The sequence below is a fragment of the Leptodactylus fuscus genome, chromosome 3, assembly GCF_031893055.1.
Source record: "Leptodactylus fuscus isolate aLepFus1 chromosome 3, aLepFus1.hap2, whole genome shotgun sequence".
Taxonomy (NCBI): Eukaryota; Metazoa; Chordata; class Amphibia; order Anura; family Leptodactylidae; genus Leptodactylus; species Leptodactylus fuscus.
In genome coordinates, this window is record NC_134267.1 from 194,649,933 (window position 1) to 194,676,970 (window position 27,038).

The 27,038-nt window shown below is 43.0% G+C and overlaps 1 protein-coding gene across 1 annotated transcript in view; it reads left to right on the top strand.

Annotated features, from left to right (window-relative positions):
* The window catches only part of PIK3CB (phosphatidylinositol-4,5-bisphosphate 3-kinase catalytic subunit beta), a 115,642-nt gene that overhangs the window by 22,488 nt on the left and 66,116 nt on the right, over positions 1 to 27,038 (top strand). The window contains exon 2 of the mRNA XM_075268987.1: positions 20,845 to 20,984. The gene's annotated coding sequence lies outside the window, so the exon portion shown is untranslated. The remainder of the gene's footprint in view (positions 1 to 20,844; positions 20,985 to 27,038) is intronic.

The window sequence follows — 27,038 nt, forward strand, 5'->3', positions numbered from 1 at the left end:
CAGCACCATGCAAAGTGCCTGGCACCTGACATGAAATCTTGTCATTCCCCCTTTCTCCTCCAAGCAGATGTTCAGCCAGGCTATTGCTGATTTTTTTTGTATTATTTTTCCATAGATCTTGCTCTGATTTTCTCTGTAATGTAGACAATAAAATCTGACTTTTCTTTAGTTTGGGTGAATGTACTGGCTTCCATATATGACCCTATTATGGAGCCATGTGTCTGTGGTCTGTTATGGGCCTATACTGTACCTCTACTTTTATATGCCCTGCATGTCTCTCTTCTGTCATGTATGAGAATACACCTTCAGATTTTGACGTTTAGACCAACATCAATCTAAACCTGAATCCCCATGACATCGTTGGGGCTCAGCCTGTAGACGTGGTGTTATGACTCCATACAAGTGGAAGGAATGAGCCATTATACATTGTACATGGTTGTTTCCACTGTATACAGTATTCAGTAGGTTTCCCTACTATACAAATTCTGTTTTATTCTTTTCCTTTTTTTTTTATCAGGTGCCTGTGTGCGCCTCCAGCTGTCTGTGCGATTCCCACCCACAATTGCCCAGTCTTGCCCAGATACTTTCGTGTACAGCCCAGGCTACCAGCCAAGAAAAGTGTAGTCTTCCTGAATGAACTTGTATGTACAGGGGAGTGTTCACATTGCATTTGCTGTGTACATTTATTGTTTATGCTAGGAAAGCTCTGGAATATGCGATATACATATCCTTAGGCCAGCTTTTACGGCATAGTGGGATGGTATACATTGGTATAGTCGACTAAGCTATTCAGAGACTTCCCTTTCAACTAAGCGGCATGCATGAGTGGTACACATACGGCAAATCCTCCCAGTGTATACCTACAACACCTAAAAAGAATTATATCATCGGTAGAATTTATACAATTAATTTATGTCTTGGGACAGATTTATTAAGTCTGGTGTTTCATACGCCAGCCTTAATAAAGGCCTCGATAGGCGCAGGGCATAGCTGAGTTAGGAAGAGGCTCTGGCCTCTAGTGCAGATTTCCAACATAAGACCGGGGACCCACATGGCGTTAAAAAAACACAGTAAAAACTTAGCAATTCTGGCAATTCCTATCCACACATTGCAGAAAAATCTGCGCAGCGGAAATCCAGCAGTTTCCAAAACATCACAGTTTTGGAAATCGCAGCATGTCAATTATATTTACAAAAATGCCAGCGGTTTCCCTATAGGTATAATTGAAGCAGTCTTCCACTGTGGCTCGCTACGTGGGGCCTTAGTCTAAGGGCGAGTTCACACCTGCACCTGGTCTCTGCTTTGCAGGTTTCCGTCTTCTGCCCAAGAAACACAACAGGGGACGGAAACCGGCAGTCACTTTTCAAACCCATTTATTTGAATGGGTTTGCAAAGTGTCCGCCCGTGAGCGTCTTCTGGTCTCCGCGGCGAAACCGTTTTTTTTTTTTTTTTTTTAACCGGACACAAAGTTGGACATGCAGGACTTTGTGTCTGGTTAAGAAAAAAAACAAAAAACGTTTTGCCGCGAAGACCAGAAGATGCTCATGGGCGGACACTGACTGCCGGGTTTCCGTCTCCTGTCAGGGCTTCTCAGGCAGAAGACGGAAACCCACAAAGTGGAGACCGGGCGCAGGTGTGAACCCGTCATAACTGAGCTATGATGAATATGTCAGGCAAAAGCATCTCCACCCCAGCTTTCCCAAATTCGCACAGTGTGGCGAGTGAGGTGCAGAACGGGGGTCGTGGCGCACGTTTGGCATTTCAGAACCTGACATGAATAGAGTCTATAAATCTATGAGAGAATCATTTCGGATGGCATTGCTTAGGAAAACTAAACCTTGGTGACATATTGATGTCTGGCCACTATGATATCACCCAGCCTTAACAGGTTTGTTTATATGACAGAACAGAGGGCCATGTACCAGTCATATGTCATTACTCAATCCTTGTCATACAAACGCCCATGATTTGTGAGCCTTGTTTTTACACAAGAGCGGGCAGCAGCTGGCAGCGGGCGTCTGGATTGCCTGCCGTCAGCCCTCTAATATGCCAATGTTTAATTAAAGTGTAGACGACTTGTTTTCTGCTAAACTGATAATAGGGAAGTGACAGCTGAAAACATTGCGGAGATTGCTGTTGCTTAGTCCTCCGGTGTTGACAGGTGATAACACAATCTGGCTTTTTATTTCCTGATTGTTTTGCACATTACAGATCGCTCGCACCTGCTTATTCCCTCCACCCTTGTGAATCAAAGGCTTGTGCACACCCGTGTATTTCGGTTGTATAGAACTCCTGATTTTAGCAGCGCCATGACACTAAACTGAGGATGAGGCCACGGCCGCCACAAGATGCAGGGCTCTTTTTCACCTTGGTCCCCTGCTGGATCAATCATTGCATTAGAAAGGTTGAAACCTGTGGCTGAAAACACAGCATGCGGTACATCCACACGTTGCTTTTTCTCTGCCATGTGTGGGAGATTCATTCCAATTCATTTCACTGCTTCTCTGGTTTGTAGCCACAGCGAATTTGTAGCAATTTCACAGAGTCTAACCCATCATGTCCCGCCAGCCTTTGCAGACCGAGGCTCCTCTAATGGGGATGGGGGTCTGATGACATCAGAAAGGTGACATCAGATGACATCAGAAAGACTCTTTGAAGTCAATAGACCACAGAATTCTCTCTGATGTCATCCAAGTGACTTCTGTTAAAAGAAAAAAAAAAATTGGAACTAACATGGCCTGCACACTTGGTCATGTGCATGAGGCCTTAGGCTGGGTTCTCACTGTGCCTTTTTCCTTTTTTTTTGTAGTCAATGATTGCTTGCTTTTCTAACTGTAGTGATACATAGCACTTTTATACTACTCATGAGTAAACCAGTTGATTTCGACTTGATGGCCATCACCTTACAGCTGAAATGTATAATAAAGTGCCGGCTTATATTGCAGCTAGAAAAGCCTGCAGTTATTGATTTAATAAAAGCACTGTGTGAACCCAGCTTTATAGATCTCTATAGGTCTACACTGCACATATTTACAGCTATAGAATTCTACAGAAAAATATACCAAATATATATATTCTCCACTTCAAGTAATTCTACTTTTAGGCTATGGTCACACCTAGCGTACATAGCCTTTGCAAGCCATCGCGGCCAAAACCATCGCAGCACTCAAATGCACTGCAAAGGTTGGAAACCATGGATGATATCTGCTATTACTAAAGATCGCAGCACCTGGTTGTGGCGGACCTTGTAGCACTGGATATACATTCCTTTAGTAACCCATTCCCTTAGTAGTCATTGGGGTCCATCAGGATCCTGATCTGTTTAGTCTATTCTACGAGGTAACAGACAAGCAGATTAAAACAATGCAAGTGTGAAGGCATTATCAGCAAGAACTGCACCAAACCTACGCTGTGTGACCAAGGCCAAATCACACAGAATACACCAAGCATGGGTCTAAATACTATTCATGGGCTTATATTTAAAGGGGCTCGATCATTGGGAAAAGTCATTTTTAGCTAAGCACATACTTGCACATACTTGCACAGCCTTTAGAAAGGCTATTCCACACCTACCTTTTGTATGTAAATCACCGTGGTAGTTTTTGAATGAGCCCGTTTTTATTCATATGCTAATTAGCCTCCTCTGTGCACCCGGAACACACATAGAGAATAGCAGACACAGACACTTCCGGGTGCACAGAGGAGGCTAATTAGCATATGTATAAAAAACGGTCTCCTTCAAAAACTACCAAGGCGATTTACATACAAAAGGTAGGTATGGAATAGCCTTTCTAAAGGCTATGAAAGGATGTGCTTAGCTAAAAATGACTTTTCCCAATGATAGAGCCCCTTTAAAGTGTTTTCAGGAATTGGAGCAACCCATGTGGAGGCCAGGAGACATTTACAATAAAATAAAGCGTACTTAGGGGGTGTTCACACTATCCTTACTAATGTCCGTTGCTGTTGTCCATTATATGATGGCAGCAACGCACATTAAACTGTTGCAGAGAATGGTCACTGACCGATTCTGTGTCTGTTCCTATTGACAGTAATGTAAACAACATGATAACTGCTAGCTTGCTTCATGTTTACTTTGGTAACGGAAGATAAGGTTGTGCAAACAAGACTTTTATTTTCCGTTACAAAAGTAAACAAACATGGCAGAAGATAACCTCCATCATATGATGTAAGATAGATTCCATCTTGTTGTTTACATTAGTGTCAATGGAAATGGACACAGAATCAGTCTGTGACAGTTTAATGTCCATTGCTGTCCTCCTATGATGGAAGACAGCAACTGACATTCATAACGGTAGTGTGAACTGCCCCTTGGTGTTCCTTTGTCTTTCGCTGCGGTCTATTTGGTCTTGCAGTGTTGCCAGAAGTGCTCAGCTTTATATGACCACTGAGACTAATCAGATCAAGAAATCACTCACATACGTCACCGGTTCCTTGCCAGGACTACTGAGGCCACTGGTCTTGGCAGATGCATGAGAATGAGGACTTCCGACATTCAGACAGCAGCAGATAACACAATGCTGGGGATAGATAAGTATGCGTCATATATACCTTGCATGTTTTTACACCTCCACATGGGTTGCTCCAATTCATGGACAACCCCTTTAAGTAACCCACTACCTCTATTGTCCCAATGTCTTGTCCCTCCTTCTTTTTAAGGCTAGGGCTACCTGGCCATTGCAAATGTGCTGCCATTTGGTCAGGCAGGAATCCAGCAGACGTTAAGAGTATATAAAAGAGTATGGAGGGTTTCCCCTTTACATTGTTACTTATCTTTTCTCATCAAAAGCCAATTGCAACAGTTTATGCAAAAATATATAGACTCCTATTAATAAAGAGAGGTTGGGTCAGTAGAGGTGGAGTTATGTAACCCATCTTCTGTATTCTCTAGAAAATAATTTCTCATCCGGTTCTGTGAAACGTTTCATCCACAAGTTGTTATTGCAACGAAATATGAGGCGTGAAATTCTGCTGTGAATATATCCAATACCTGCCATGGATGACGGCTTGTTTACTGCGGAGTGCTTATGTGGGGCTTCCTCTACTGTACTCTGACAAACAGTATTGTCACTCCTTATATATGTCCTTGGCATAAGGGGTTTTGTATTCAGTCGTCTCCCTCTTTCTCAGTAGGATATAGCTGAGTCTTTTTGAGAGCGGTTTTGTCTGTATTGATATTGGTTGTGCCCTGTATTCTTATCCAGCAGACATATCTTAGAATTGGATGGACAGAGATGGTAAGGCAATGGGGCGTTGGTTGTCATCCTTACTAGAAAATGGGTGTAGCCCGTATGGACACACCAGGCTGCTAAGAATTAAACTTTACTCAAATGTTGAGGCACAGGTTAAGACTAAGTTCACACTGCCGCTCCCTTCAAGTATATTCTATTTACAGATACAAAAGGAAGATTGTTTTCTTAATGGAACAAGAAAATCCCAGCACGCTTCTGTATAAGAAATGGATTTTAACTGTTTTGACTTCAGTGAGGATGAAATAGACAGAATTATATTGTGTCCATATATCAGACATGCTTTAATGTCCTTTCTTATCCTGTGAAGGATCAGAACAATGGACATATAATGGTAGTGTGGATACATCCTTAGCGGTGACAGATCATGGACAGAGTTTGGCAGTGACCATCATAATGCTCTGTGGTTAATACAATAAGGAACAGTGTCTTGGCAGCTATTGCAATAAGGAACTTTCTCTTGGCGGTTACTGCAGTAAGGAGCAGTCTCTTGTTGGTTACTACAGATATGAAATGTGATACTGTGATGGTGGCCGGCCCATCATAGGGCTGTGTTGTATCTCGGTGGATAGTTCATCCACCCACAGTATCCCAGGTGTGGTAGTTATACACAGCACAGTAACCGTTGTGTAAGTCCCCTACAGTGCTCACTCTCCAGCTTGTCTCAGATCTGAACCCACTCACTAGTGCCTCTTGTGTCCACCCTCACACAGCACAGCCACCTCTCCTAAGACCAACATAGTTTCTCACCAATGCCAGCATGTTACAGACAGTGAAATCTGTCGCAATCTGGGGTTATGTTATGCAGATATGTCGGTCCACCTGCACTGGGGCTTTAGGTTCTTCTTCCTTTGCGGTTTATACTCTGCTTGGTTCACACTTACACTCTCGCCTACTGGAGTCTGCCAATCTTCTGCTTTCTTTTCAGGACCTGTAACTTTTCATCGTACCACAACCTCATAACTTCTGGGCTGTGCTCAACTTGGGGACCTACCTGTCATGTCATTCCTTTGTGAACCATGCACCAGCCCTGCTTTCGCGGCCCCTTCATTCAATGAAGCAGTGCCGCAGAATTGGACTAGAATAGGACTAGCGCTGAGTTTTCCGGCCCGGACTGCATGACTGTAAACCAGAGGTTCTCAAACTTATTTTGTCTACCGCCCACTTCGAGAATTAATGATTTTCTAGCGCCCCCCCCCCCCCCCCCCCCAATTTTTTTAGCGGCTAAATTCACTTGTTTTCGTAATATCGTCGAATGACATGACTGGCAGTGACATGATGGCGCGTGCGCTTTTATATGAGGCAGCGTGCAGGCCTAGTACTTTCGAGAATGGACTAGAAACTTCTCGCTTCGAATTGGAGCTTACCGCCATCTATGGTACAGTTTGACAACTTTTTCAGGAAATAGTTACTGTCTAGTCCCCTAGATGGCGTTACACGAGGAAACGCGCGTTAAGCGTAAAGGAGCGGTAAAGTTTGTGTTAAAAGCAAAAAAAACAATTTTAAAGGGGTAGCATCATGAAGCTTGATCTGCCTTCTAAGCTGCCTAAAAATCTTCTTTCTTCCTGTTTGCTCGCGTCAATTAGCCCCGCCCCCAAATTATCGTGTAGCTCCGCCCACCACATAGCGTGGTCCTATGGGATGACTGAAGGTCCTGTAGACTTGGATTTACCTTGTACGGAGTTTCCTAAAGGACCTGGCTCCTCTGCCCACTAGCAGCCTGCTCTATATAATAAAGCTTTATCCTAGTGAACAGAGAGACCAGGTCCTTTAGCCCAATAGGATTTAGACTGCTTTATATAAGAAAGCAGCACTTATTCCACACACCCCCCCTCTATCTCACAGCAGGGAGCTAGGTGATGTGTATGTGATGTGTATGTGTGGTGCAGACACAGGCTGGCTCCGTACACTCAGCCCCCCCTCCCCCTCTCTCCCCACACAGCAGGGAGCTACGTCATGTGGCTCCCTCAGCAATGAGCAGGGGGCCAGGTGCTAGTGTCCATAATGAAGTGAATAAAGTGATATAGTGGACAAACAAAGCAGTTTTGCTGAAGCAGTGTATTTAGGAAAAGTCTTAAATCCACATTAACAAGCAGTATAGATAGAATCCTAAACCGCTTCAATGCCCCCCAATCTTCTCTGTGCCCTTTACTGCCCCCCTATAGGCCTCCAGCGCCCACAAGGGGGCTTTATCGCCCACTTTGAGAAAGACTGCTGTAAACTAATCCAAGTAATACACAGTCATTGTGGGCCGACAGAAATGAATGGGTCATTGGCTATCCAGGAAAAACCGGGACACTACACTGACTTAGCCCACGGTTGTGTGCAAGGGGCCATAATAATATGTGAGCCTTTGCATAGATCTTCTATCCTGTGCCTATTCTTCTTTATGGTATGATCATCTCTGCTACACCCAGGTTCTGATGGCTTTTTCAGACTTTATAGCTTCCTAAATTGTAAATGTGAATGCTGAACTATGTCCTGTGAGATTTTCCGGATTTCCATACCATAAAACGCACTTGAGATTGTATAGCGCAGCACCTGCCTGGAATGTTCCATCCTTCTCAATGGCAGGAAGTTCTTATTACTTACTGTGCATTCCCTCTATCCTGTATTTTCCAGGAAAGTGATCATTAATATTTCATTTATTTAGACACTTTGGATTGACCTATTAATCGTTTTGTATCATAGGAGTATTTAATTTTTTTTTTTTTTTTTTTTATGACATCACCACCTTGAGTTTGTGGGAAGTTGGTGATTACTGGTGACCTGTTTGGCACAAGTACATGTGATGACTTCATAGTGAGTAATGCCACATCGATCTTCCTCAAGTGTCCATGTTATGGTATAGCTGGTAAATAGTGAGGTCATAGCTGGGGATGTGGTGGTCGATGACATCATAGTAGGTGCCAACTGTATAAATTGAGTACCTAGACAGACAATTGTGGGAGCTGTTTCTGGGAGTAGAAGTGGCCCAGATAATTCCCTGATGGCCGTGTTAGACAACAGGGTGGTAACATTGCTCCATATGCCTTTAAGGCCCCTGCATGGGTTATGGCAAAGATGTGCTGGCCTTATACAGTGCTAGAACTCACAGCTACAGGACTGTGCCGACTGTGGTCAGGAGCTATATTGGTGACATCACTGCTGATGACATCATTTCAGGGCTTGAGGAGTCCTTCAGGGCTCCAGTATATCTGATTAGGAGTGGTGATATCATATGGGTCATGATGATGTCAATGACGTTGGCTGACATGTCCCCTGCATGTGGTGATTGTGGCTCAATAGTGAATGATTACGCCATGTATATTGATAGTGCATTGGTGATCAGGAGGGATGGGGGGGGCAACATCCATAAAAACAATTGCTGTGTACAATGGACATTGTGTATCACCCAGAAATATACATTCAGAAGATAGTATGTATGTGTCTCTCATACTTAGGGGTGGGACAGTCGCTAACCCAGGTAATATTAGGAAAGGCTATGTCTGATGTATTCTCAGGGTGCTCTCCTGTCTCCCTGGCAGAGTTGTATTTATTGCTATTCTGCATAGAGTACATTAAGTTCTTTTAAAAGACTTGGCGTGTGTTTTGTATACATCTCAATGTGACTGCTCTCTATAGAAGGTGAAATGTTTTAGTGAACAGACCTTTCATTGTCAGCCTGGCAGATCGTGCTTGTATAATCTGCACATGACATATATTCTTCAGTCACATGCTCTTTGAGTACTCAACCTATTTTCTTAAAGTGTATTTAAGATGATCTTTTTCTGTACACATAAATCAGTAAGTACACATTAATACTTTGATCGTATCAGAAGTAGATCTATTTACTCTCCTTCCAACAGTCTGTGGATCCCTTTTTCCTACTTGCAGGGCTCTGTAAGTATTCAGGAGCATCCCAAGCCACCCTAATATTGGTCTATATTAAATTATGGGACTTTAGCAGTTTTGCAATATTTCCCTTTCTATGTCTGAAACTACATTCTGTAAGGTGAACAGATGTTAAGAATCACTAGATTTTCTTTGGCTAGAAGTGTTCTGAACATCTCACTAAAATCAGCAAGTTTGGCTCACCTAATAACAGACACAGACAGGAAAAATATCTGTATTCATAAAGAAGGGTGCAAAAGAACGAACACGTGCGAAACCCCCCCCCCCCCCCCACTGACTACAACGCTATATTTCCACAGCTTGACTCCTAAGGGCTCGTTCACATCTGCGCCTGGGACTCCGTTCTGCAGGTTTCCGTTTTATACACAAAACAGGGCAGGAGACGGAGACCTGCCGGCATCTCTTCATTTGAATGGGTTTGAAAAGTGTCCGGCCATGAGCACCAGTGAGCGTTTTATGCTCTCCGCGGTAAAAACGTTTTTTTTTTAAAACCAGAGTCAAACATGCAGGACTCTGTGTCCGGTTTTAAAAAAAAAAAAAAAAAAAAAAAAAAAAAAAAAACCTTTCGCCGCAGAGAACATAACGCTCACCGGCGCTCATGGCCGGAATCTGCATGACAGGTTTCTGTCTTCTGCATGCAGAAGACGGAAACCTGATGATGGAGTCCAGACGCTGGTGTGAACCCAGCGTAACTCTGACTCCTTGATGGATGGCAGCCATGGTCAGGCAGAAGCCGTAAAGATCCTCTAATTCATGGATGGAAATATTTTAATGATTGATGATCTAGAAAATAAACTATTCATCTAATTATAACATATTAAAAATTGAATAATCAAAAATAATTTTCATTTTAATACTGGAGTCAAAGTCGGTAACTTTTTCGTGACTCAGATTTTCATCACCTTTCTCCTACTAATAGGACATGGGCTTAGTGAAGCAGATGGGACTGCGTTTTTTTTTTTTTGCCCTACTGCAGACAGGACAGACGGTGAGCTGCTCCAGACAGTTGTTTTACAGCCAGACACCGGGTAGTGAGGAGGAGGGGGTATGGCCGACCTGGGACACCTATGAAAGATGTATTGATATATTTCTGAGGCAGTAGAATGAAGGGTTACATAAAATGTGTGTAATTCCCTAAATGTAAAGAACACACCTCTTTATTGACCAATGGTTATATATTGGTTTACAATAGATTGGAAAGTATTTGCATGTAATAAACTTTCCATGACCAGTTCTATCCGTACAGTAACTGCAATGTAGGGTTGTCCTTATTGGAGCAAACACTTTTTTTTAGCTTTGCTAATATATGGACTATTACAATCTGCAGAGAAATAGTATACAGTCCTTTAAAACAACCACCCTAAATGGCGGAAGTGTTCCTCTAAGGGGGGGTTAGGGCTACTCAGAAATGATGTCCAGTGTGCATCCGATATGGTAGAACAAAACCTGTGTCACAGGAAATCTGATCTGGATCCGTGGGTGGCCTTCTGAAAGTGGTGGTGTTTTGGAGAGCTTCCACTTTTATCGATTTGATATACTGGACTCTTGGTTTTGCTCCCTTTTGGTGTTAGAGATTGGGCATGTTCTTGTGATTTATTTTTGCACTCCACGAACTAGGATTTCAATCCGACATGTTAGAGGAGCACATCTGTTGGGTTCAGGCTCCACACCAATAAGGCTGCCACCAAGTGTCAAAGGTGACACAGGAGCCTTTTTTATATTTTTATGGTTTTAATTAATTTAAAAGGGTTTTCCTGCAAAGTTGCAGACACTTAAAAGTTAAACATTTTTCCAAATTAAAAATAATTAAAACTTTGCAGATTTGTAAAGATTTCCTTTAACCGTCTTAGTGTCTTGATTGGTTGTCAGTGGATTTGACCATGGACACAGGAACTTTCTATGGTCTGGTCTTTCACAGAAAGTCAGCAATGATTTTCTTATTGTGGTCGAGTTATCATCTTGTACATGTAGCATCCCTGTGAAGAAAACCAGTTTTGGGGAATAGGAGCAGCCTGCACATACTCCTTGTCCACTGCACCATCTTCCAGTGTCCGTAGGGTTCCTTAATAGCCAATACGTGAGGGGTCTGGGTGTCTGGCCCCCATGGATCATATACTGATATTCTAGACTGAGGAGTATGGATCCTGTCATTACTATTCTGTTGGATCTACCTTCTTCTGACCATAGCAGCGACTCACCTTAGCAGTGATTGGCTGAGAGCTCATTTCCTGTGTGTTAATTGAAAACAGGAAGTAGAGGTCAGCAGAGAGTATTGGAATGGCAATTGTTGAGGTGAGTATGACCTTTTTTTTAAAATTATTTTGCACATTCTAAGCTTTTTTTTTTCAAAAACATTTTGTTGGCTTCAATTCAGTAAGGGCCTTTTAATTTTATTTTTATATAAAAATTTTTTATAAGCTCTTTCTAGGAGTTTGCCTTAAGTATACTCTTCAGCAGACAGATTGTGCAGATTCACAGGGCAGAAATAAGCAACAGATTGTCTAGAGAACGGAAAATCTTCTATGAAGTGACAGCTTTATCATGTGGCATTTGACCATTTGTTTCTGGGTCTTTACAATAAGTAGAAAGTAGGTCAGCAAGACGAATGCCAAGGCACAGTAGACTGTAAGCTGCAAAGTCTTGGTCTGGTCACGACCATCCAAACAAGATTGGCCGCTCAATGCTAATTTAATGATCAGCACAAGCCGTGGATTGCTCCGAAAGCCAAAGCAGCTGGCAGCGCGGCATCGACATGTGGGAAAATATGATAAGGGCATAAGCTGCTCTCTCTAAATATTTGTCTTAGTGTATTTTTAATGTGGCTGTCTATTTGCAAGGCTGGCACAGTACACTGCCCGAAGACAGCCGGGATCATGACCTTAGTAAAACACTTGCCATGTTCAGGTCACAAGACTCCAGGACTCTGCTGTGGATTGGAAACTCGTAAACTATTTCCTGTTACTTGTTTCACTGAGAACACGCTGAACTCCATATATGTAATATTAGCATTCATTGTACAATTAGAGGATAGGATTGGCTTTTACTGTGCTAAGTTGTGAAACTAATAAAATGGCAACTATGTGCAGAACGAAAGGCCGTAAAATACCATTAAGTAATTGGTGTAATTGGGTTCAGTAGGGATCCTTTATATAGAAACTGTTATCTATCACAGCCTATGCCCACTGGTCACTAAGTATTCTTCATCTATCTATCTATCTATCTATCTATCTATCTATCTATCTATCTATCTATCTATCTATCTATCTCCCAAGGATAATTAGTCAATATGTAAGCATCTGGAGACCCCTTTAAGCCATGCCTCTTGCCCTGTTACTTCTCTCAAGTCACTTTAACATGGGGTTACGCACAGCACAAAACAAGCACGCATATATTCCCGATTGGCCCTGTCATCATTCAGGGTTTGTCGGGTGCTGTTGTTCACCCTTCTTTGCTGTTGACTTTCCAATAAAAGTGACTACAGTTAGGGAATATTCACACCAAGTCCATTAAATGCTGATCCTCGTGCTGAAAACGCCATAAGTCTGTCTCCCATTGATTTCAGTTGGGGGTAGCGCACTGAAAAAGTGTCCTGACCTGTGATTTCAGCATCACAAACAGCGCTGAAGCCGTGATCATTACTGCTACTGACTATGACTATATCAGCCATATGCTATATCAGTCATTTATGAACGTGTCGGAGTTAATGGTTTGGCTCACACTCTACAGCCATAAATATACTCTTCGGGCTACCTGCACATGTAGCATATTTGCCATGTATTTTCTGCATAGAATATTTGCAGTGTATTACACTATCAGACACTAATATGAGCTTTATAACAAATCTCAGCTACACTACAGAGATTATTCAATGTTAAAAGCAAAATCTGCAAAGGACGTGGGACCTAACTGCTAATTTTTTCCAATATCGAGGGGTAAAATCTGTTGCAAAATACACATTGCTATGGATTTGCTGTGCATATGTGTGGAATAATCTCCCTTATGTGCATATGGTGGATTTGGTATCTCTTGGACCCTAAGCAAGATTACCTCTGGGGGCACCCAATACTGTCCCAATGGAAATCAGGTTAGTGTATGTAATTAAAGAGGTTCTCCGGGCAAAAAAATATTTTTTTTAAAAAAGGTCTATTAATACTAGCAGTGGGCACCTGAATATCTTTAACAGTGTTTTGAAGGATTTCTGGCTTTCTCTGTTCCTTTGCATTTGTTCGCATGGGTAGCTTCCTGGTGTCTTAGGCTACAACTACAATAATGAATTGCAGTTCACTCAGATCCCCCCATCTCACTTCCTCCATCACAACCCTTCCCAGTTTCCTTAGCTAGCCCATGGACTACCAGCCCTGCCTACTTAGCTAGCTAACTAACTCAGTCCCCTACCTCCTCCCCGCCCCATCATACTTGCCTGTCTTTTCATCATGGAGATGACTTTGAGTTGCCGCTGTTCCCTCCTCTTCTCGCACCTGGGATCCGGAACTGGCACCTGCGCAATAGAACACCGGCAGAAGCCACGCATGCCCAGTAGAACGTTGCGTTTTTGGGGGTTTTTTTGCTTTTGACGGTGTTGTATTGCACAGGCTCCGGCTTCCTTGTGAAGGAAGCAATGCCCAGCAGAAGAAGAGTAGGCTGAGTTTACACGGGGTATTTTAGTCAGGATTTTGAGTTGGAATCCGCCTCAAAATCCTGACCCAAAAAAAAAAAGGCTCCCATTGAAATCAATGGGAGCCGGTCAGTTCTTTTTTCCGGGAGCAGTTTGTTCTTGCTCCCGGATAAAAAAAAAAAAAAAAAAAAAAAAAAAAAAGCGAAATGCTCATTCTTCAGGTGGATGCCGTGACCGGTTCAGCCGTGGACGTTCACCTGTAGACACTTCCTCCAGACTTGGCCCATTCATTTGGGCCTAATCTGGATCACAGTGCTACAACTAGATGCCGGTGCACTGCATCGGCATCCAGTCGCGGTTACCCATTTTTTGGACTGGAATCTGAGGTGCCCCCCCCCCCTGTCAAATTCTGGCCCAAAATACCCCGTGTGAACCTGGCCTAAAGGAGTGTTGGTGAGTATGGGGGGGAAAAGGAGTATTGGTGACCTCCCATCTTTACATTTTAAAAAGGAGTAAATTAGAAGTTGGGCAGGGGAGGGGGTTTAGCTTAGTGGTAAATTTTTTTCATTTATCTCGGACAACCCCTTTAAACAGCCTTTTATTGCTGCTTGTTGGTGACCCTTTGCTCTCACTCATATATATGGGTTCCGAGGGCAGAACCATTATCTATGAGGTCCATATATTGATGGGACAACTCCTTTAAACCTGTGATCTTTTGAACTATTGCCTCTTATATTGTAAGTCTGAATTAGAGACTGGGCTGAGCATTTTCCATTAGCCGAGGCTCGCTCGCTCTCAGTGGCGTTCTTTGGCAGCTTGAGGCCTAGACACAGACGTGCCGCACTTAGTGTATTGATCACTTCTCGGGTCTATTGGGAGCTGCGGGATGAAAGAGATTCCAATCAATGCTGTATGTCCTAATAGGAAGTCATTTGGGCCCTTCAGTAAGACAAGCCTTAGTGTTTACTGTGCGGGTAATGGAGCGGAAACATTTGTACTGGGAAATATTCCGCAGATCAGCTGTTTATTAGACAGAAATGAACAGCGAGACGCTGCGCGCGGCCCCAGGAAAGATTAGCTCATTACAGAAATCCTCTGCATCATCCATGTCGTGTTACCGGAGCCATTAAGAAACAATTAGGGATATTTCGGTGAACAATGAGCTATAAACCTGCTTTGTGTTGACTCACGTAGTGGGTTGTGTTATTTCTGTGCATTTTTCTTCTGAATTGTGCACCATTGTATACAGAGAAACAATATGAGAAAATCTAGTATATTGTCTGCTACAAAACCAAATGGCAGCGTAGATTATACATTATACAGTATCAGTTATGGTTATTTTACCTTACAAATATGATGCCCACGTTATGCCTATTTAATATGTGCTCATATTTGGAAGGGGATGTTATACAGGTTTATTCACACGCTGCAGAATACTCTCATGACTGAAAATCTGTTTTTTAATTCTGAATGAGACTGTTTTGGTAGGAAGAACATGGACTTCTGAAACGGCATTCAGACAATTGGGAAGGGTGTGTTGGCCTGGGGGCAAGGTCACTAGAAATACTATCATAACTGTTTAACCCCTTTATTGCCGTGACCAATGACTGAGAGCTACAAGTAACAAACTTGTAACAAACTTTAGGGCCGTGCACATTGGGGTCCGTACATTGGCCAGAACCCAGTCGGGAGACTAGGACTCCATGCATTATACTGATCTATGATACTAGGCGTCCATGCCTCCTCGTGACTCTAATGTCCACTCTATATGGGACAATGGTAACGAGCAGATGGGGATTTCCAGCAACATAGATCTGACGTATGGATTGGATTCCTATATCTGCATGGGGCTGTACTGGGATTATGAAAAATAAATAAATAAATAAATCTGCAAAATATTCCAAAAGACCCGATTTCATTAAAAAAAAGCTAGACATCTCAGGCGTGCACATTGGCTGAAACAACCTGAAGAATTATTATACAGGTTATTTAGCGTGAAATTTATAAAATATCTTAAAACCCCCCCAAAAATCTCATACTTCCTCTTCAATGAATTTTTTTTCTTTTCGTGTTATGGCTTCTGAAATGCACAGAGGCAAGGAAGAGGAATGTGTCCGGTTATTAAAGGGTTAAAGGAAGCCTACAATTAAAAAAGGTGCCTGAAAAGGGGTTGTCCAGCGATGGATAAGAAGGCTCTGCTTTTTTTTTTTTTGGCTTTTTTTTTTTTTTAAGTCTAGAAGCCTTGCCATTTTTGCCTAAGGGCTGTGGCTGGCATTCCAGTGGAGTCTGTTTCTACAATTTACGTACCATAGACGTAAATGTGACTTTAGAAAATCCTTTGACACACCACTGTTAGAACCGTGTGGTTTTTGGGGGTAATGCTGATGTGATTTCAAACCACAGCATGCGGCATCCATTGTATTTTTGTCACACAGTTCTCCGTTTGGCTTGGGGGGAAAAAAAACATGTGCCAATGAAATTGTGTGGTCAGAGTTTTGTATTTCCGTGAACGACAGACATTTGCATTGCAAAACATTTTGTTGAGGTTTTCAGTATTTTTTTTTCTACCTCTGAATTGCATGCAGCTATAATCTAAATATAATGGGGGGGGGGGGGGTTTAGTAAGGCTGGTGTTTGCAATGCCAGTCTTAATACAGTCTTGTACTTGGGCGAGGCACACCTGAATTATTGAGAGGCTTCGACCCCTTAAAGGGGCTCTATCACTGGGAAAAGTCATTTTTAACTAATCACATCCTTGCATAGGCTTTAGAAATGCTATTCCACACTTACCTATAGTATGTAGATTGCCTCAGTGGTCTGTGAATAAGTCAGTTTTTATTCATATGCTAATGAGCTTCCAGCCAGCACAGGAAGTTCCCAGCAGCACTGTCTCTGCTATTATGTCCTATGTGTGTGTGCAAACAGGAAGCTGAGTCATCATCATCCGCATCATCCACAATAGCAAAGGGGGTGCACGATGCATTGTGCACCAGTCTAATTAGCATATGAATAAAAACGGACTTATTCAGAAATCACTGAGGCAATCTACATACTAAAGGTAGGTGTGGAATAGACTTTCTAAAGGCTATGCAAGGATGTGATTAGTTAAAAATGACTTTTCCCAATGTAGAGCCCCTTTAATATATAAGAATCACACCCATGCACTAAAAATGGAAGTGGTATAGATTTCATGTATAATTGCTCTAGTTTCCTACATAGGGCACACACGTCCCCTTCCTGTATGTCTTTGCTCCCTATCCACTTTCACAAAAAGTGGCGAACAAGGTGCAGAACAAATGACATGGCACTTCTAGGACTGTGCGCCAAAGATGTCATTATTAAACTCGCTTAATAAATTCCCCCAATGACTTCAATAGTATTAATATATTGTACAGTTGCTTGTGATGCAATTCCCCAATATAAAAAGTGACTCCAAAAATGTCACACATGTACTTTGCCTTGGGCCACCTCGTCGTTTTATATACATTTCCTATTACAAACTTTTCTTTCCCCACATAGTGACACATCTATCTCAGATTCTTAGGGTGTAAAACCACAGAAATTTTGTCAACCGCATGAACGGCTATATTAGTAAGTAGTGTTTGAGATCAGTAGTATAATAATAATAATCTAAAAGCAAAGAAAAGAAACAGAGCCATAGAAGAACGCGGACATTATTTGTATAATAAGTAAAAGCTTATATAACAAAAACTGCGCTTTGCCGTAACTTTTATTACTCTATCCAGTATTTTCCCTCCACATCCAACACAGTGGATGTTGCAGTATACAGTCCCAGGAAAGTGAATTATTCAAAGGGAATCTGACAGTAGGAAACTTGCTATCAAACTTATGACAGTACCTTGTAGGGCGGCTCCTACCAAAGATGGCTTTTTTTTTTTTTTTTTTTCTATGCATTGCGGCTCCATTCTCAATAAAATCAGCTTCTTATTCTTCAAAAATTGTCAAATCAGGGGGTGTTCACACTACCGTCAGTGTCCGCTCCTAGTGTCCGTTCAAAATCTCGCACGGACATTAGGAGCGGACACTAGCTGTGTCCGTGACACTTGTCATTCATTTAAATGGCGATCGGGTGCGTTCTTTTGCACTCCGTGCCTGTCCTTCACTGTCCGCATGTAAAGATGTCCGACTTCTCAAGCGGACAGAAAAACCCGACATGTCTCTGCTTTCAGGTTTCTGTCTTCTGCCTGAGAAACTGGAGAGGAGACTGAAACCGGTAGTCACTTTTCAAACCCATTCATTTGAATGGGTTTGCAAAGTGTACGCCCTTGAGTGTCTTCTGGTCTCCGCGGCGAAATATTTTTTTATTTTTTTTTAACCGAACACAAGTCGGACATGCAAGACTTTGTGTTCGGTTAAAGGGATCCGATCATTCAGAAGTAATTTTTTGTCCCTAACACGTTGGAATAGCCTTAAGAAAGACTATTTGTCCCTTTTTTTTTTTTTGTCTTCTCCGCGCCGCTGTTCACCTGAAATCCCGGTCTTTGCCAGTATGCAAATGAGTTCTCTCACAGCACTGGGGGCGTCCCCAGTGCTGCCAGAGAACTCTCCAGCGCCGCCTCCATCATCTTCAGGAACATCCTCTTCCTATGTCTTCTTCCGGCGCAGGCTTTGAAACTTGTAGGCATCGGGCTGCGGCAACAAGAAAAATGGCCGCTTACACAGTAAGTAGGCGGCCGTTTTCTTGTGGCCTGTGGGCATGTGTAAGCTCTGCCCGAGGCCTACAACTTTCAAAGCCTGCGCCGGAAGAAGACACAGGAAGAGGATGTTCCAGAAGATGATGGAGGCGGCGCTGGAGAGTTCTCTGGCAGCACTGGGGACGTCCCCAGTGTTGTTTGAGCGCTGGGGTCCGTCTCCAGTGCTGCGAAAGAACTCATTTGCATACCGCCAAAAAAACGGGATTTCAGGTGAATGGCGGCGCTGAGAAGACAACGAAAGGTAGGAGACTAATAGCCTTTCTTAAGGCTATCCTGACGTGTTACGGACAAAAAAAATTACTTCTGAATGATAGGATCCCTTTTATAAAAAAACAAAACAAAAACCTTTCGCTGCAGAGACCACAAAACGCTCATGGGCGGACACTGTCTGCCGGGTTTCCGTCTCCTGACGGCAGAAGACGGAAACCAGAATGCGGAGACCGGGGCACAGATGTGAACCCGCCCTAATAGGTATAGAAAGTCCGCACAGGAAAACTCTGAGGACTTTCTGTGAAAATTGCTGGGGAAAAGGCATGATGCGATTCTGCTGCAGTTTTTTTTTTTCACTGCACTTTTTGGCTGCAGCTCACTAAGTGGGGCCTTTGCCTCAGGAGTGTTTCTTCTTCTGCTGGGGCTTCACTTTCTACTGTAGATAGTCACCCCCAACTGCAACCCGAGTATGCCCCCCATTGCATGAGTGACTCCCACTTTGTCACCCTCTGTCTGCAGCTGCTTCCATGTGAATGTTGCATTTTCTCCATAGACTTCTATTGGGAGGGCAAAAAATGCTAAACACAGTGGAAAAGCAGCGACGGCATTTTTTGGATTGCGCGTTTTGCAGGGTTTTTAGCAGCATTTCACTACATGTGGCCATTGAACAAAACAAGACATTGAACATAAAACAAAAACATATGTTTGACACACTTCCATTACACAGGACCATTTACAGGCCTAGGGTGTTATGTAATTTATTAATTTTATGTTATGGTTTTTGTAATTAATGTTTTATTCTAAGGTGATACTGAATTGTGTAGTGACATAATGGGGACAAGCTTCTCTGTAATCTGCTGAATTTAGAATATCCCTTTGGATGGAACTTGTCGCGAGGTTTCAGTACACTAAATCGGCACCATGTTCTTATAGACTTCTGGTTTACCATCTCAAAATTCCCTATGGTAAGCATGTATGCCGCAGGGTTGGTTTTAAAACTCTCTAATATAATGAGTAGTTTTCCAAGTGGGCATAATTCCGTAGGCATAATTCACATGCTGCGATTGACAAAAACGCAGCGGTTTTGAAATCGCTGAATTTCCGCAGCAGATTCTTATCTGCATTGTAGAGATGGGATTAGCCACAATCCCATCCACTTTGCAGGTTCGTAAATATATAGCGTCTTTTCGTTGTGGCCAAAACGCTGCGTATTGGGGCTTTAATGGGTAATATTCTTGTTTTATCAATTAAAGGAAGTCTATCGCCTCCCCCAAGCATATTCGACTGCCACCAACGTGTTATAGAGCACATTATAATGATAAACCTCATCCCTTTGTTATATATGTCACTTTTGTAGATTGGGAAAAGACAGCTCTGAAGCAATATGCAAATGAGGCAGCTGGTGCAAAGTTGTTTTTCTCCAAATGTACAGAAGTGACATACATAACAAAGGAATGTTATTACTGCGACGTGCTCTGTAACAGGGCTGGATATGCCGGGGAGGTGGTAGACACCCTTGTTTATAGGGTGAAGTTCTACCATCTTCCAGTATAATTTCGATTTGGAGAATTGTAAAACTACTTGGCTCCATTGAAGTAAATGGAGCTGGACTGAAATACCACACATGGCCTGTAGACTGGGGTGGCACTGTTTTGTATGGAAACTGCCATGTCTTTCTAATCCTGGACAACCTCTTTAATGGTCTATTATAGTTTACTTCTGGCAAGTCTCCATTCCGAGCACCAGCGCGGCCCCTCCGGTGGCTGTTTACCGTAGCAGGGCTGATCCACCATATTTATCAGTCAGCAGTTCTTTTTATTTTTGTGTCTACATTGCCGCAAGATCATGGGAATTAATGAAGGACCAAAGAAACAATAATTATAGTTGTACCCGATCATCCTGCCTTGTTACGGGAAAGACTCCTTACCGTCAGCTTGTTCCATCTCTAGGACAGAGAAGAATTTCAATAGTTCCTTAACCACCACTTGAAAAGTCACGATACCTTAACCCTTTATTTATATTCTGGAAGACAGTGGAGAAAATGTTCTGAACAGGCTGAATGCACTATGTACATATAAACATGCACATACTAGGTGTGGACCTGTCACTCATCTATTTGCATGTATGTTTTCCTTCTGTACAGAGCCCAATAATTTACCTGCTGAATCCCTCTATCTGGAGCTGGGCTTGCTCCTAGGCTTAGCGGACCGACCACAAGACATGTCGAGAAGAATGGAGACCAGGAGCTGGATGTCCTGAAGAGAAGCGATAACCAATGCAAATGTAAGTCTATTGACTCCCTTTTGCTTCTCTATGATGTGCAGGGGCATTTAGTGTAGATCTATATATACCAGGGGTATATATAGCTGCTGTGAAACTACAACTCCCAACATGCTCCATTCACTTCCATGGAAGTTCCAAGAACAGCAGCGCAAGTATGCATGCTGGGAGTTGTAGTTGCAACAGCTACAAAGCCAAGGTTCCCTACCCCTGATATATACCCTCAAAGAGACATGTTATATTTATAGCTGAAGGATTTCAATTGCTGCTGTATAATTTCTGATTTCATGGCTCGTCCTTGTAATTCTTAGAAACACCCCAAACGTGGGAAGCCATTGTTTTAAATCAAGCATGATAAATATCCGTGTGAATGGGAGTTGAGTGGCACAGCACAGTGTACAGAGCAGTGTTCTTCTGGCTCCTTACACTGTGTTCCAAGTAACTGATCGGTGTTGAATACCTACAAATCCTATATTTCTGACCGATTGTAAGGATAGGCCGGCATTATTAGCTCTTGCAAAGTTATGATTTAATGTCCAGACTATAGTCTAGTTGATCTGTATGTATTTAGTGATATAAAAGAGTTGTGTTTGGCAGAAATACTGCCTATTATCTAGTAGAATGTTGATGGACCCTATACGCAATATCCTTTGTTCCCCTGGGAGATGGAGATGGGTCACCAGAAGTTTGATAGTGGCTTACTTCACTCTCCCTAGTGGGAAGACACAAGTGCTTGGCCGGGTTGAGTGTGAACGTGTACGGATGCTTCAGGAGAAAAGCTGCTTGTTGAGTGTTCGGACAAACTATTAAAGGTACATGGGCACCGGTAGAGAAGTATTTCACAACCAGGATTCCCTGAAACCATAGACCTTGTAACAATAGAGGTTACCCAAAACACAGGAGCAAGACTTGTAAACCAGAATAACTAACAATATCTGAGCCAGAGCTTAGTGCTAGGCAAGGATTACAGAATAATTCAGTCTCCAAAATTGGATGGGTCCACTAGAGCAATTCTATGTTCTAGCTCAGTGATGGCGAACCTTTTAGAGACCGAGTGCCCAAATTGCAACCCAATAATGCAACCCTCTAATTTATCACAAAGTGCCAACATGGGAATTTAACCTTAATAATGTGCCGATCCACAATTGCAGACATTTACGGACTTGCAAAATAGTCATGTGAACGGGGCTTTATCCAACGGCATGTGAATGGCACTCTTCCATTCCCTACTGCCTAATGTTAGTTCCTAGGAATGTGCTAGAGAATGTAGAACACTTTGCTACAGTGTAATGGCTGCAGGAATGTTCTCATGAATCATTTGGTGCAGGACTGCAGTTCGAGCTTCTAAATCAAGTTAAAGACAATAAACACCTTCACAGTGTTATCGAAACAAAATGTAATATGAAATTGTATGTGTTTCATATTTGGGTTTAATTCAAAATGTTCCTTCCTTTGGCTTCTATGATCATATATTTAAGCACCACAATATAAGCTGTAGAATATTTATTACTAGCATTTGGCCACGACTTCGTCCGCGTGCCGTTTTTAGGGACGAGCCGCCTGTGTCTCGGCCGTGGTACATGTCTGTATATGCGAGTGCACCCACCTCCCAGGCGCCTCCCTTTACCCCTTCCCAAATCCCTCTTCCGCTCCCAATCCTCCCGTGCGGCCCCCCCTAAAGTCCTCTCCCGCGGCCCCGTCCTACCAAACCCTTATGATCTGGTCATAAATCTGCTTAAAAGGGTTGTTCAGGATAATTTTTTTTTTTTTTTTTTTTATTAGGCCAGGGAAGGTAAAAGAAAAAATCTCCTGTCCCTGGTTTTCTGGTGTCTCATAGCGCAGTCCGGTCCTGCTCCAGTGTTTTCTTCCGGCAGAAGTCCTGGCCACACATGACTGCTGAGGCCACTCAGCAGCCTCAGCAAAGGCCACAGGACGTCTCTACTTGGGATGTCCCGTGCCCCTTCCTTAGGCCATAGGAGAGGGACCTAGGATGTCACGATGTGGTAGGGATTCCCACTGTAAGAAAACACCAGAGCAGCAGGACCAGGCAACTTCTTAAAGACCGGGCCATAATCATAGCACGTAAGCTGCCAGCCAAGCAAAGTTTGGAAACCTACCCAGCTGCAGGGGCTAACACCTGTGACGGAAACCAGAGGAGGATGATACCCGCTGTGAACCCACTACATGTATCCTTAACCTAAAAGTCCATTTCAGGATGTCAGAGAAGGGCTGACCTGAAACCATTGGGCTGTCTGTCAACTTTTTAAATTAAACTAATTTACAAAACTGATTTTTTTATTTTTTTATTTTTGCCCATAGCACATACAATTCAGTAAAAAAAAAAAAAAAAAAAAAAAGTTGCTGCAAAGGTATACATAGCCTTTCAGTGTTAAATTCTTTTCTGTTTTGGGTTCTGCAAGGTAAAAGAAATCTAATGGGCTACTCTTAGCAAAATTTAGGAGCCATTTAGTTGCAGCTAAATGTAGGGCCATGTCTGTACAGCCCCACCGAGAAATAGTTGATATACATTTAAAAACGCCAAAGTGTGACTGCATCTGATCCCAGCCCTGCCCTTTGTCTCTAATTTACCCCTCTGTCTTCGCCTATCCTTAGTAGTCCTAGCAGAACAGTGGCCACCCAGTAGTCACAAATACTATCCCTATTCTCTTGCCTACCTATTAGGTAACTTCCACCTTTTTACATCTACATCTTTTTCCCCCAGCCTATTATTTATTTTATTTATTTAATTATTTTTGTATATCACCATTATATTCCGCAGCGCATTGACACTCACTGTCCTATATCTAGGGCTCACAATCTACAGTCCCTATCAGTATGTCTTTGGCGTGTGAGAGGAAACCGGGGTACCCGGAGGAAGCCCACACAAACACGGGGGGAACTTACAAACTCCTTGCAGTTGTTGTCCTTGGCAGGATTCGAACCCAGGCTATCTTTTTAAGCTGATGGTACACTTTAGGTTGATGTCGGACAAACCTCGTAATCGTGTAATGTGTTTAGGGGTCTCCTAACTCTCAGCAGAAAAAATTTTGATTTAGTGACGGACTTCTATATGAATAGAGGTAGTCTCCGCACTCCTTGCCTTCCTATTTCCCTTATTTTCCAGTGCTCAAAGTAGAACAAATTAGGTTCTTCAAGTCAAGGGGGTGCAGAGCAAACAGAAGGTCAGACTCCTATTCCATGCCCTCTGCCACAATAGATGCCCCTCAGTCCTGCTAACGTCACCCCCGTTATTAGACTAGGGCTGAAGGACGTCATTTCCAGATCTCCCGGACCTTACAGATCTGAAGTGTCTGTAATCTGAATCTCCAATTCACTAGAATGGGCCTGCATTGTGCCCGAACATCTCCAAGCCAGAAAAAAAGGGAAACTACTCAGTTGTCCTAGTGACTAGTAGGGGTCATAGGGCATTACCATTAATAACATCTCCGTGACGTAGAAAATTTTATGAAAGGTTTCACATTTGGACGTCAATGTCTATAGCCGTTTATATGTTTGTTTTATTAGGCGTTTCGTATCTGTCGTGTATGACTTGGTTAAAGATTTGCAGAAAGTCACCTTCAGACACTAGAGGCGGCCATTTTGTGGGTTAAATGGGTTATCTAGGGTCATACTGTTAAATCCTATTACAAAATATTAAAGCTTTATTCTTTATCACGAATGCCATTCATCTTATACACCAAGGCTGCAGAATATGCCAATGATCATGTGTGGGGCATGTGTCGTTCTAGAACAAGTGCAGGCACAAAGCTACGGACATGCTAAGATGACACGGTTGGATTTGACACATGGTTATGTGAGTGAAGACGTCTTATTCATTAAACTCTTGGTGCCATTACCATCTTTATAGACATAACCATGTGTGTCAGAATTAAAGGGAGTCGGACCCTGAAGACTACTGACCATGCTAGGTAGGAGCCCTAGACAGCCGGTTCAATAAGTTAACTTCAGTTAGGCAGAGATTGTTGTAAACCAGAGAACCCATAAGCTTCTTGACCAGTCTGTGCATACTATACAGACAATAGTTATATCTGCTGTTGGAGTCCCCTTTTGAAAAGGGGGCCCAATTAAAGGGGTTTTCATAGTGATGACAATTCACTGGATAGGCCTTAAGTGGTGTTTGTGGGTGCCTGACATCCAAGATCAGCTATCTCTGCGGCCTCTAAACCCTGGATACTGGTGCAGTGGATGTTGGGTATGCACAACCTGTCATTATACAAGTAATAGGAGCGGCAGCCCAGTCCACTGTCTAGAGGTGGCTCTGGGGTATTGCAGCGCCGTTCCTACTTGAATTCAAGCACCCTCCACACACTCCCAATCCACTGCACCAGGTTCTGGCATCTAAAGGCGGCCACAGATGACATACTAATGACTTACCCTGCAGATGGATCATTTGCATGAAAATTACATTTGGGGTCAGAAAACCCCTTTAAGGCTGTCAGTGAAAACTCTAGGCATATCAAATGGTAAAACTTCTCTCCCACAACTGATGCAAAAGTGGGGGCTGTGGTGTGACCTAGAAGGGGGGCCCTGTGATTTCTTTATAGAATTAAAAATCAATCCATAGCTGGTAAGATATTGTATTTCTGTGGATGCGCTTTATATACTGTGTACCTAGGAGGAAGTGTATAGTCATGAAGTGACTAAGAAATGTTTTCCATGCTGTTATATAAGATTACAGGTATTCCCTAGACATTGTCTGCTCGGTTTCGTCTTGGCTTTTGACAGTAGATGTCATTTATTTCCTGTTGATCCTGTTTGTGCATTGTGTCCGATGCTGGTGAATTCTTCAGGTTCTTCTATATTTGGCGTCATACGTCTATAGTTTTGCATGCAGGAGTTTACGTGTACATCAGATTAGAGTTGTCAACACTTCTAGTTCATCTTGATGTTTTGCCTCTTTGCAGCTGCTTTATGGTTCTGCCAGTCGGCTGTCACTTGCTTCAGGGATTGACAGCGTTCCTTGTGCATGTATAAAAGAAGATCTGTCTGTCACTATCTGAGGAAGGAGGAGGGTGCGACAGGCTTAAAAGATGTGAAACTCTTTTGAAGAATAACTTAAAGGGGCCTGGACTGTTTTACTACATGGATGGGCCCATTACAAAGGTCTCATAAGTGGGCCCCTTCAGCACCACTACGTAGACATATCTGACCTGCACAAATTATAATGCCCTCCTCTATTGTCCTTCCATAGTATAATGCCCCTTAGTGGTCGACTATAATATAATACCTCTCAGTGGTCCATCATATAGTCAAATTCACCAGCAGTGGTCTCATATATTATAATGGTGCATCACACATTAACCTATACCCCCATCCTTCCACCCAAGTGGACCCTCAAACATTATATTATAATGTCCCCTTCCAGTTGGCCTTACAGTATAGTGTCCTCCTCCAAGATGCCCCCACCGTTTCATGTCCCCTCCTGGTTGCCTTCACAGTTTCATGCCGCCCTCCAGCTGCCCCACAATTTTATGTTCCTCCTCCCATTCAGAGAGTCCACTTGGGCACCCCCAAATGGAAACCTAATCCACATAAAGTGGTTACCTAAGGAAACCCGCGGACGCCTTAGAGTGTAATGAGGTCCGTGTGGTTTCCGCACAAAAAATGCGGAGCGAAAAGTGCTGCTTGCAGGACTTTTCTCTCCGCTTATTTCATGCAGCTAGGGGAATGGAATGGCCGAATGCAGATGTGAACTGAGCCTAATACTCAGCTTTCCCTGTTCCCTTCTGTCTCTGCTCCTGAAGACTTTAGGGAGCAACAGGCGCAATGTGTGACGTCACTAAGTTGCACTTACTGATCCCAAGACACCAGGGGCATAGACAGGGGCCGAATGGTGAAGCTGGGAGGATGTAGTTGAGTTGGAGTTGGGACATACCGAGACAGCACTATAAATGCTGGAATTTCCCAATGGGGACCCCACTATCAAAGGGCCCGGAGTAAGTGCCTCATGAACACTATAGTTGAAGTGGGCCCGAAAGGGATTTTCCAGGCTTATCTATTGATAACCTAGTCTTAGAATACATCATCAGTTGAAGA